The sequence below is a fragment of the Pinus tabuliformis genome, chromosome 9 (genome assembly GCF_031772625.1).
Source record: "Pinus tabuliformis cultivar Carrire ecotype Pingquan chromosome 9, CPIR1, whole genome shotgun sequence".
Lineage (NCBI taxonomy): Eukaryota > Viridiplantae > Streptophyta > Pinopsida > Pinales > Pinaceae > Pinus > Pinus tabuliformis.
In genome coordinates this window covers 1,710,750,037-1,710,760,950 of record NC_142307.1, presented here as the reverse complement: position 1 = coordinate 1,710,760,950, position 10,914 = coordinate 1,710,750,037, and the positions used below count along the sequence as shown (strand labels likewise).

General features: G+C 37.8%; 1 pseudogene; it reads left to right on the top strand.

Moving 5' to 3' along the window:
- The first annotated feature begins 412 nt into the window (after window positions 1-412).
- On the top strand, window positions 413-1,360 carry LOC149155541 (UDP-glucuronic acid decarboxylase 2 pseudogene; annotated as a pseudogene).
- Window positions 1,361-10,914: the final 9,554 nt, after the last annotated feature.

Sequence of the window (10,914 nt, the reverse complement as noted above, 5' to 3'; positions counted from 1 at the left end):
CCCGGTGGTGGCGCATTGGAGTTCCTGATCTATTCGGTGGTAGCAGATCGTATTTGCCCAGTGGTGGCGCATTAGAGTTCCTGATCTATTTGGTGGCAGCAGATCAAACTTGCCCGGTGGTGGCTCATTGAAGACTTATTCATCAGAGGATAAGAAATTTTATCAGTCCAATATGAATAACAATGATGAGTACTCTCTTAAGCCAGAAAAGACGTGGTCTATTATCAGGTTAGTAGATTATTTGCTCAAGGAGCAGCGGCTGTTGTTTATTTTGATAGGAATCACCATCACATCGACTTTCTTTATCCTTTAGCCTAGTTTTTTGGCTTCTAATGTGAATGAAAATGGAAGGTTTGTGCCTGACAAACCTCATCGGGTTGTTTATGAGACTCCTGTTTCTCGGTTTGCTTAGTATCATTCGGGTTCGATGGTGAATTTGGGGGCTAAAGTGCCCTTAGGTTTGAGGAGAAAGTCCCTGCGAGTTGTCGTGACGGGTGGAGTTGGATTTGTTGGCGGTCATCTACTTGATAGGCTCATGGCAAGAGGCAACAGTGTTATTGTTGTCGACAATTTCTTCACAGGAAGGAAGGAGAATGTTTGGCATCATTTTGGCAATCCGAGGTTTGAACAGATAAGGAATGATGTTGTGGAACCCTTATTGTTGGAAGTTGATCAGATCTACCATTTGGCTTGCCCCGCTTCCCCTGTGCATTACAAACACAATCCTGTGAAGACTATCAAAACTAATGATGTGGGAATCTTGAACATACTCAAACTTGCCAAGCGTGTTGGGGCACGTTTTCTGCTTACAAGTACTAGTGAGGTTTATGGAGATCCTCTTGAACATCCTCAAACTGAAGCTTACTGGGGCAATGTTAATCCCATCGGAGTCCACAGTTGCTATGATGAGGGTAAGAGAACAGCCGAAACTCTGACTATGGGAGCAAATGTTGAGGTTCGGATTGCTCGAATTTTCAATACATACGGTCCGCGAATGTGCCGTGATGATGGTCGAGTTGCAAGTAATTTTGTTGCTTAGGCTTTGCGCAAGGAGCCTTTGACAGTCTATGGAAATGGGAAACAGACACGGAGCTTCCAATTCGTTTCTGATCTAGTTGAAGGTCTTATGCGACTTATGGAGGGCGAACATGTTGGTCCTTTCAATCTTGGGAATCCTGGGGAATTTACAATGTTAGAACTAGAACAGGTTGAAGAAGGAAAGGATGACTCTAATAGTGATTGGGACATTCCATTGCTAATGGAAGAAAATGGTGAGGAAGATGAAGAGAAGGAGCAGAAACAAGAAGAAGAAGTAACAGGAAATGTAATCAATAATGCAAGCCCAGAAAGGCTGAAATAGACATATTTGAGGTAAGTCCCCTACCAAGGAGATCAAGTAGGAATACTCGATTACCTTCTAAATTGAAAGGCTATGCGTTAATGTCAAAGTTTTTAAACATTGTAGAACCTGCAAATTATGAGGAAGCAAGTAAATTTGATGCGTGGAGGGCTGCAATGTATGAGGAAATAGAATCAATAAACAGATACCATACTTGGGATTTGGTTGAATTGTCTGAAGGTAAAACCCCCATAGGATGCAAATGGCTGTATAAACCAAAAATAAATGTAGATGGGAGTATAGAGAAACTTAAAGCTACACTGGTAATAAAGGGTTACTCACAGCAAGAGGGAATAGATTTCGATGACACCTTTTCTCCTGTAGCCAAATTAAACACCCTTAGAATGCTAATTTCCTTAGCAACAAAACAAAAATGGCAGCTACACCAGCTAGATGTTAAGTCTGCATTTTTGAATGGTGACTTGAAGGAAGAAATTTATTTAGTACAACCTGAAGGTTTTGTGAAAAAGGGGCAGGAACATCTTGTGTGTAAATTGAAAAAGGTACTTTATGGTTTAAAACAGGCACCCAGGTCGTGGTATGAGAAAATTGACTCATTTTTTGTACAACATGGCTTTCATAGGAGCTTGAATGATCCAAATCTGTATACCAAGTTTAATAAACAGAGGCAAATTATTTTGATTTCTTTGTATGTAGATGATATGATTGTAACAGGGAATGCTAACAATCTGATCAAAGAAATCAGATGTCACAAGTGTATGAGATGGAAAGACCTCGGAAACCTTCATTATTGCTTGGGATTGGAGGTATGGAAAGACTCTGGACAAACCTTTCTTACTCAAGGGAAGTATGCCAGAAGCTTGTTGGAAAGGCTTAGAATGGAGCAGTGCAGATCAGCAGCAACCACTCGAAAGTCACTGGATCACAGCAAAAAGTGTGTTGAGGTATCTTAGTGGTACTAGTAATTATGGCATTTTGTACACTAACACTTCTGATGTTATTCTAGCAGGTTTTTCAGATTCCGATTGGGCAGGTAACTTGGATGATCGAAGATCTATCACAGGTTACGCATTCAGCATTGGATCCGGGGTCATAGCATGGAGCAGCAAAAAGCAGAGCACTATAGCTCTGTTTCATCGAGAGAAACTACAGTCAAAAGAGATATGTGTTGAATATTGTAAAACTTGTGATAACATGGCTGATATTTTTACTAAGCCTCTTGGGCGTGTAAAGTTTGAATTGTTTAGAGGGATGCTAGGAGTTCAGGATAATCCTTTCTCCATTAAGGGGGGGAGTTGAAAATAATTAATATTATTTTGTATTAATGGAGAAATGGTTACACAAGTTGTAACGTATCTCCTTAGTTTAGGATTTGTTCCTAGAGTTTAGGAGCTTCGTTGCAACTTCCTGAGTTCTAGTAATGTACTTAATGATGTAATTGCTCATTTGATGAAAGTAGAGTGTACAGAGAGAGTTCTCTTTGTTTGAGTGCAGTCTCCAGGTGCAGTACTCACTTGTGAGCTGTAACTCCTTTTTCAATTCAAGTCTGATTTTTATCTTGAATTGTGCCCAACAAGGAACCATTAACAACATGAACTCTTGCCAACAAGAAATTTAATGAAGAAGCTATGACCAATAAAACCTCTAAGGAAGAAACAATGATTAGTCAAGGTCCTCTTATTCTTTCCTTGGTTCAATCATGTATGTTAGAAATTATCCCTTCATCCTAGTTCTAGGGAGCATTCCTCACTAGGAACCACACAATTAAACTTTAACCAACAATTTTCCTATTTGTTAAGGATTCAAAAAATTTATAGTTGTTTTTCGCTATCTATACTCTCACTTTTGAATTTCACAGCGTACGACACTGACCTCCAGTGTGTAAACATGGATCAAGGAATTCAATTTGTACCTTGTATCTTTGTGCTCAAATTCAAATCAAAATTAACTTGTAACTATCTCATCCATCTAGCTTGAGAATTGAACCATTACCAACTCAAAATTAAAATCAAATTTTCAACCTCTGATGAATTTGACTAGAAATTTGAACCACTACCATGTGAAATGAGTTGCATCATATCATAGTTATGACATGTAAGCGATGTTGTCAGATAAATGGCTTCCACGCAAAATAGTGTAACTATGAAATTCTACAACCTTGCATTAAAATGTTTATTACTAGCATAGCTATATGAATTAAATGGCTAGTAAATGGCGATAAACAACAATCCATAACAATCATCAAAACACTTCATCATACATCTCAAGTTGTTAAAATTAAAAGAAAAAAAAACATAAAGACTAATTAAATTACAACTTTATTATTGTTATTATATATATATATATATATATATATATATATATATATATATACACACACACATTTTAAAAAAATGTAACAAATTTTTAACCATGGAGATTTACCTCCACTTTATTGTGGATATTCTTAATATGTAAGTAGACATTGTTACAATACCATGGGCCAATACATGACTCATGAATACCGCATGCCCAAAAAACCATAACTTATTTAACAATCACTCATTCATATGACATTTTTTTTAATTAATGAATTTAATTAAAAAGGTGAAAAAAACTTAACTATAGAAATAAATTTCAGTCTTTGATTTATTTATATTATTAAAAATAGTCTAATATTACTGAAATTAAGTCTTTATTATACACTTCATAATTATACCTAATTTAACCAAATTTAACTAACATGATCACCAATAATAAACTCAAATTTCATACAAATAAAAATTAAAACCGATCTAAGATTCAGTTTTTAAATCCCACGCACCTTTAAAAACAATTACATTTTTCACGGAGAACAATACAAAATGTATGAATTTATGTGAAAATAAGTTCAAATTCTTAATTTGAATGAATATGTCAAAATTTTCAAATTATATGAAAAACCTTGAAAATGGAAAAAGCGCAAAATACCCGGTAAGAGATGGATCTGCCAATAGGAATGTCGATATTCATCAGTGTTCTTTCTATTGTTTCTCTGTTCTTTTCCCTGTCATGACCTTTATCCCATCAGGTAGATCAGCCCCTTGTAAATATCCCCAAAAGGACACTCAATTTCAATTTAAGTATAATGGTTTGCAACAAATTGCGAATTAGAAACAACATGGACTCCATGAATGGTTTATCTTCGAAAGCAGTTGGGGGAGTTCATTAAATTTGAAATTGGTATTGGAGAGAGATGCGTTCCTCTTGCGAGAAAGCATGGAGAATACCTTAGTTTGGTGTACGAGCATGGCAACGATCCTCTCCATTCTTACAGTTAATGTTGTTGATACCGCGGACGCCAACACTTTTGTTGTAATTCCTTCCCCGAAACTGCAAGCAAATGAGTTTGCCATTGTTCACATTTTTCAGGAAAACACACTTTCTTTAGTCTATATTACCAATCTAGCTGGGAGGTAACATTCTTTACTGTTTTCTCTTTAGGCTTCAATGGGTTAGTTCTCCTTATCATATGACATTGTCCAAAGAAGTCTGCTACTTTTAGCAGGTAATATTGAGATAAACTGCTTACTGTTTAATTTTCTATTTCGAAGCCGATATATAATAGAACACACAAAAAAAATCATATATATATATATATATATATATATATATATATATATATATATATATATATATATATATATATATATATATATATAGTCAAGATAATAAACTCATCCATAAAACTTTGTTGCTTACCGCCCTCTATATGCCCATAGCAAGTATTTTCACAGTTAGTACATCTATGAGGATCAAGTGAGCCTCCATGTGGCCTTTGGTGGTCAAATTGTGTTATAGAATTGAATGCTTCAACCCCTCTTGTAATATTAGTTACTAATGGTTCTTGGCAAGACAATGCTACCAAGCTTTCGTGTTGCACTAGGGTGCGAGTCAATGTGGCTATTGTCGTTTGGGTTTCCATAATGCTATCTATTACTAGATGATGTTGGGCATGTGGGTTAGGCCTTCGTCTAAGTGGACGAGGACCTAGTGTAGGATTACACCTAAATTTTTTTCTATCTCATTTGGACTTGTGACCCACCCCCCTGAATTCTCCCATGTCAAAGTAGTTGACATGACATCCTAGCTAAAATTATGCCTATAACTTCCTCAAGAGATATAGAGGTACCTACCTATTATTACAGTGAGTTTTATCAAATACCATAAACCACCTATCCATCCAGTTGTCTTGAAATGGTTGATGAGTGCACCACTCCATACAAATACATTTTTTGTTGGCTGGTGAAAGTTGGTTGTTTCTTAGGTCAATAAACAAAGACAACAAATCTTGTTTAGTAATGTTGATGTCTCTGATTTGGTATTTATTTAGACAGGTTTTATAGTGTTCATATGTTAGAAATGTTGTTATTTGGCTTTGGACATTGGAGATGGACAATACAATTGAGTTGAATGAACTTGCAAGAGACAATCATGATAGATCTCTAGTGTTTTAGAGATCTTGTATCAATGACCTCAATGTAGCTAAGGATGCATCAATTTCATCATTTGAATTTATTTGTGCTTGGTTCAGTTTTATTTGTTCTAAATTTTGGCTGGTGATGGTGGGTTTGGGTTTTTATTAGGTTCCATTTTAACTAATTTCCCTGCAAGTCAATATAGTGATTGTGTTTATGGCATAATCTTGGGATTTTTTTCCAATTTTAAACAACAACAAAAAAGCAATTAGAATGCTTACATAGACTCCAAAGATGAGGTATGGTGTTGATTTGGTTCTTGATGTTGTTCAAGAATAAACAAATTTGCTCAATATCTCCCAAAAATGCACCACGTAGTCCCAATATGGTAAAAAATGTTGAAAATGGCAACAAGAAATGCTAAAAATAGAAGTGATAAAAATAACACTACTATAAATAGGAGTTTGGGTACTAGTGCTAGATTGAGCAACAGGGAATGAAAAATGGAAGTGCTAAAAAAATCCTTCTATTTTAATAGTTCAGGACGGATTCCTATTTTAGTCAGTCCATGGACTAAACATAGGAAGTAAAATTCGAATTTGAACTTAACAGCTGTTTGAAAACAAATAAATTAATTCACCATGAGTTAATTAGTTGTGAAAAATCAAACATGAAGTCTATGTGAGGACATGCAACAGTTTCTCTATTAATTGAGGAATTTATCCATCAGTTAAAGAGACAAGGATGAGTTCTAATTTGAGTTGTAATTAGTTGGCTCAGTTAACTGAGTCAAGTCCAGTTAGATTGATTTAAACAGTATGTTTAAATTAATGTGAGTTCAATTAGTTAATGCATGCTTGCATATAACTGTTGCACTTCAGATAATTGAATATTCTCTCATGAATAACTCATGCATGTCAGTTCAGACAGAGAACCAGTTGAGATCAAAGGAGGGACAATGTACTATCAGTTGGATGGATTTTTCCTATAAAGGAAACTCATCCATGGAGAAGGATTTATCTCATTCAGGTTTGTGCAGTTATTTCAGAGGTCGGATTAGTATGTGAGTGATTACTACACACAGGTGGCAGCTTAAGGACTCAGGAGAAACTGCGCAAGGAAATAGGAGGATTGGAGGGTAGAGGAGAAGGTTTGTGAGAAGCCTTTGACTGTCTATGAGCAGCAGAGGGATTGTACTGGGAGATGGATAGATTGTGAGCTAAAGCTTTGTGTAATCCAGACATATTTCCACTTGTATGATATTACAGAGATTGGTGTTTTAGGCTGAGGCTTTCCCCAGGATTATTCTTTTGTGTTCATGTGATTACTTTCTCTTCATTTGTTATATGCGCTCTTATTGATGTTGTTCATATTTGATTAAGCTTTCGCTAAATTGGTTGTAGAAGTAGATCAAGTATTTTGTTTTACTATATTGCATTATCAAGTGATCTATAGGCGGGAATTTCTACATGGTATCAGAGCAAAGGTGATCAAGGAGAGAACAATATACTGAGAGGAGATTTCAAAGTTTTGAGTTTTGGGCCGAGAGTTTGTAGAGAAGATATGAAAATTTATGTACAAAATTTTCAGAAACAAATAGCAGATTTGGATTCCTTGTGAAAAAATACCCAAACTCAAAAAAAAAAAATGGCTGAATTGGAGTTCGGATGAGGGAGATATCGCTGATTTAAAATCAACTCTTTTTCCAAAAAATTTCGTGACGACGGGAAATAGAGGTGGAAACAGATTGGTGTGCTACCCAAGAACCTGTATACACTTGAGGTGCAAGATGCATGCAAAGCCTTGAGGAGCAAGGCAAAGGTTAGATACTTGGTGGTTGAGAGGGAGAGTAAATTAACTCTCAACATGCAGCACGAAAAGAAGTCTTAAACAATTGTGGACGAGCCACAATTGGTGAAGCAACTTCAGGAGGTTGTGGAGCAGCCACAACTGGAGAAGCTGAGAGAAGATCAAGTAGAGACATCTACTCATGCAGAGACCTCCACTAGGGGGAAACTTCGAGCCAGGTGGGCAGAGGGATCACATGCAGCCATACCTCCAGGTAGGAGGTGGGGCGATGTGGAGTGATCGTCCCAAGGAGGAGGGGCAGGATCCTTGAGGTATCCAACCTCTTTGATTCGACTTTGCTACAGGAGCCCCGATGAGGAGTAGCAGGACTGACTAATTGGGTAGAGACAAATGTGAATGGAGCGACAAAAAGAGTTATAGTGCAACAGTCCCGAGACCGTGTAGAGCTAGCAGTCTGCAACGATGTGAGAGGCACAGGAGTGTTGCACTAGTGCAGGATGGCATAGAGAGGTGTGCAACAGTGCGAGATGCATGGAGTGTTGCAGCAGCTAAGAGGTCTGAGAGGAATCAATTGTTAGCAGCAGGTAGAGCTTCAGCGTCAGAGTATGTTTCTAGCCCAACAAAGAGGTCAGTGGGGATTTCTTTTTTGTTCCGAGAGTTGTTGGAGCAACCACACTTGGTAGAAGTGTTGCATGCAGAAAATTCCAAAGGTACAGGATCAGGTTCGAGTTGAATGTCTTTCTTGTTGAGAGGGAGTGTTGAAAATGGAAACAAGAAATGCTAAAAATAGAAGTGCTAAAAATAGCACTGCTATAAATAGCAGTTTGGGTAGCAGTGCTGGATTGAGCAACAAGGAATGAAAAATGGAAGAGCTAAAAATAGAATTCTATTTTTAGTAGTTCAGGAATGGATTCCTATTTTAGTCAGTCCTTGGACTAAACATAGGAAGTAAATTCGAATTTGAACTGAACAGCTGTTTGAAAATAAATTAATTATTTCACCATGAGTTAATTAGTTGTGAAAAATCAAACATGAAGTCTATGTGAGGACATGCAACAGTTTTTCTATTAATTGAGGAATTTATCCATCAATTAAAGAGATAAGGATGAGTTCTAGTTTGAGTTGTAATTAGTTGTCTCAGTTAACTGAGTCAAGTCCAGTTAGATTGATTTAAATAGTTTGTTTAAATTAATGTGAGTTCAATTAGTTAATGCATGCTTGCATATAACTGTTTCACTTCAGATAACTTGTTGGGTTGTGTTATATTCTTTCCACGTAGTTAATATGGGGTTTGAAGGGCACCCGTAACTCCACTTTATGGGGTCCGGGGCAGCGCCCCGAAAAATTTTGGTTTTGGACCATATGTTAGGTTGGGTGGACCCACCTATGGTTTTGTGCATGATTTTCGCACATGTTTTTTGGACGCGATGGTTTTCGATCCATGGTATTGGACGCGATGGTTTTCGGTCCATGGTATTGGATGCTTCGGCATGTATAAATATGTATTGTAACATTGAAAGGAACATAATGAAAAATCAAGCTGGTAGTCCCGGTTTTGGGATCCAGGGAAAAATCTCTGTGCATATGTGTTTTATGGGTTATGCTCTCGCATTGTTTATTTTCTTTGTTTAAGAATTCGTATGCAGGTAATTTCTGTATAGGGTTAAAACCTACATTTGGTATCATAGTTGTTTTGGCTTCAAGGGGACGCCTTTGTTGCTGAGGGGTTTCGCTCGGGCCTGTGGTAGACCCTGTTTAGTGGGAGATCTGCGAGATCGATTCTAGTGGTGAAAGAAGATGGCGAGCAATGGAAAGATAGAGATTGAGAAGTTCAATTGTCAGAATTTTGAGTTGTGGAAACTCAAGATGGAGGATCTGTTGGTGGATAAAGATTAGTGGATCGTTGTAGATCCGGGTACTAAACCATCGGGAGTGACCGATGAAGAATGGAAGAAGTTGGATCGGAAGGCAAAGAGCACAATACGATTATGTGTCTTAGATTCAGTATTGTTGAATGTATCAGGGGAAGCTACAGCAAAGGCTTTGTGGGTCAAGTTAGGGACTTTGTACCAATCTAAGTCTCTGGTGAATAAACTGTTCCTGCGGAAAAAGCTCTATAACCTGAGGATGAAAGATGGAGACTCGGTGACAGAGCATCTGAATGCGTTTAATACTGTGGTAAGTCAGTTATTATCTATTGATATTAAAATTTCAGATGAAGATAAGTGCATCAGTCTGTTGTGTTCTCTACCAGATTCGTGGGATAGTCTGGTTATTGCAATAGGTAGAAATGCAACTGCTTTGCAGTTTGATGAAATAGTCTCAGCCTTGCTGACGAAGGAGATGAGACGGAAAAATATGGACAACCAGAATGGTGATGCCTTGTCTGTACGAGGACGGTCCCAAAACAGAAACAAAAATAAGTCATTGAGTGGGAGATCTAAATCTAGAGGGAGATCTAAATCTCCAGGAAAACCTACAAAGGTGGTGTGCTGGAAATGCGGAAAGGAAGGGCACTTCAAAAGGGATTTTAAATCTAAAGCTCCTGATAAAGGAAAGGGATATGATGATGCTCCTTCTGCAGAGGCGAAAACCACCTCAAATGAAGGTGGGGATGTGTACTTGGCTTCTTCAAGTACACATGTAGATCATAAGGCATGGTTGATTGACTCAGGTGCATCCTTTCACTTCACTCCCCATAGAGAGTGGTTCTGCGAGTATGAAAAATACGATGGTGGTGATGTCTTCTTAGGAGATGATAGGAAGGCTAGAATTATTGGTCGGGGAAAAGTAAAGTTGAAGTTGCAAGGTGGAAGGGTTAGAACACTTCCGGGTGTTCTACATATTCCTGCATTGGCCAGAAATCTGATTTCTGTAAACAAGTTGGATGATGCAGGTGTAAAGACAGTGTTCGAGAAGGATACCTGCAAGATGGTTCGAGGAGCACTGATATTAATGCGGGGAGTTCGGATTGGAACTCTGTACAAGCTGCAAGGTAGCACTGTTGTTGATGGGTGCAATAGTTCTATTGTTCCTAAAAATGGATTAGAGAATCTAGTGGTCTCTGGAGAGAAGACCATGTTGTGGCATCAAAGGCTTGGACATATTGGAGAGAAGGGCCTTCGAATACTTCATGGTAAAGGTATGGTAGAAGGTATGAATAATAGCTCTCTGGATTTTGATTTCTGTGAAAATTGTGTATATGGGAAGCAGAATCAGGTGAGTTTCCTCTCTGGTGGTAAGAGGACGAAACAGATATTAGAGCTTGTGCACAGTGATGTGTTTGGACCTGTGAAGGTTCCATCACTG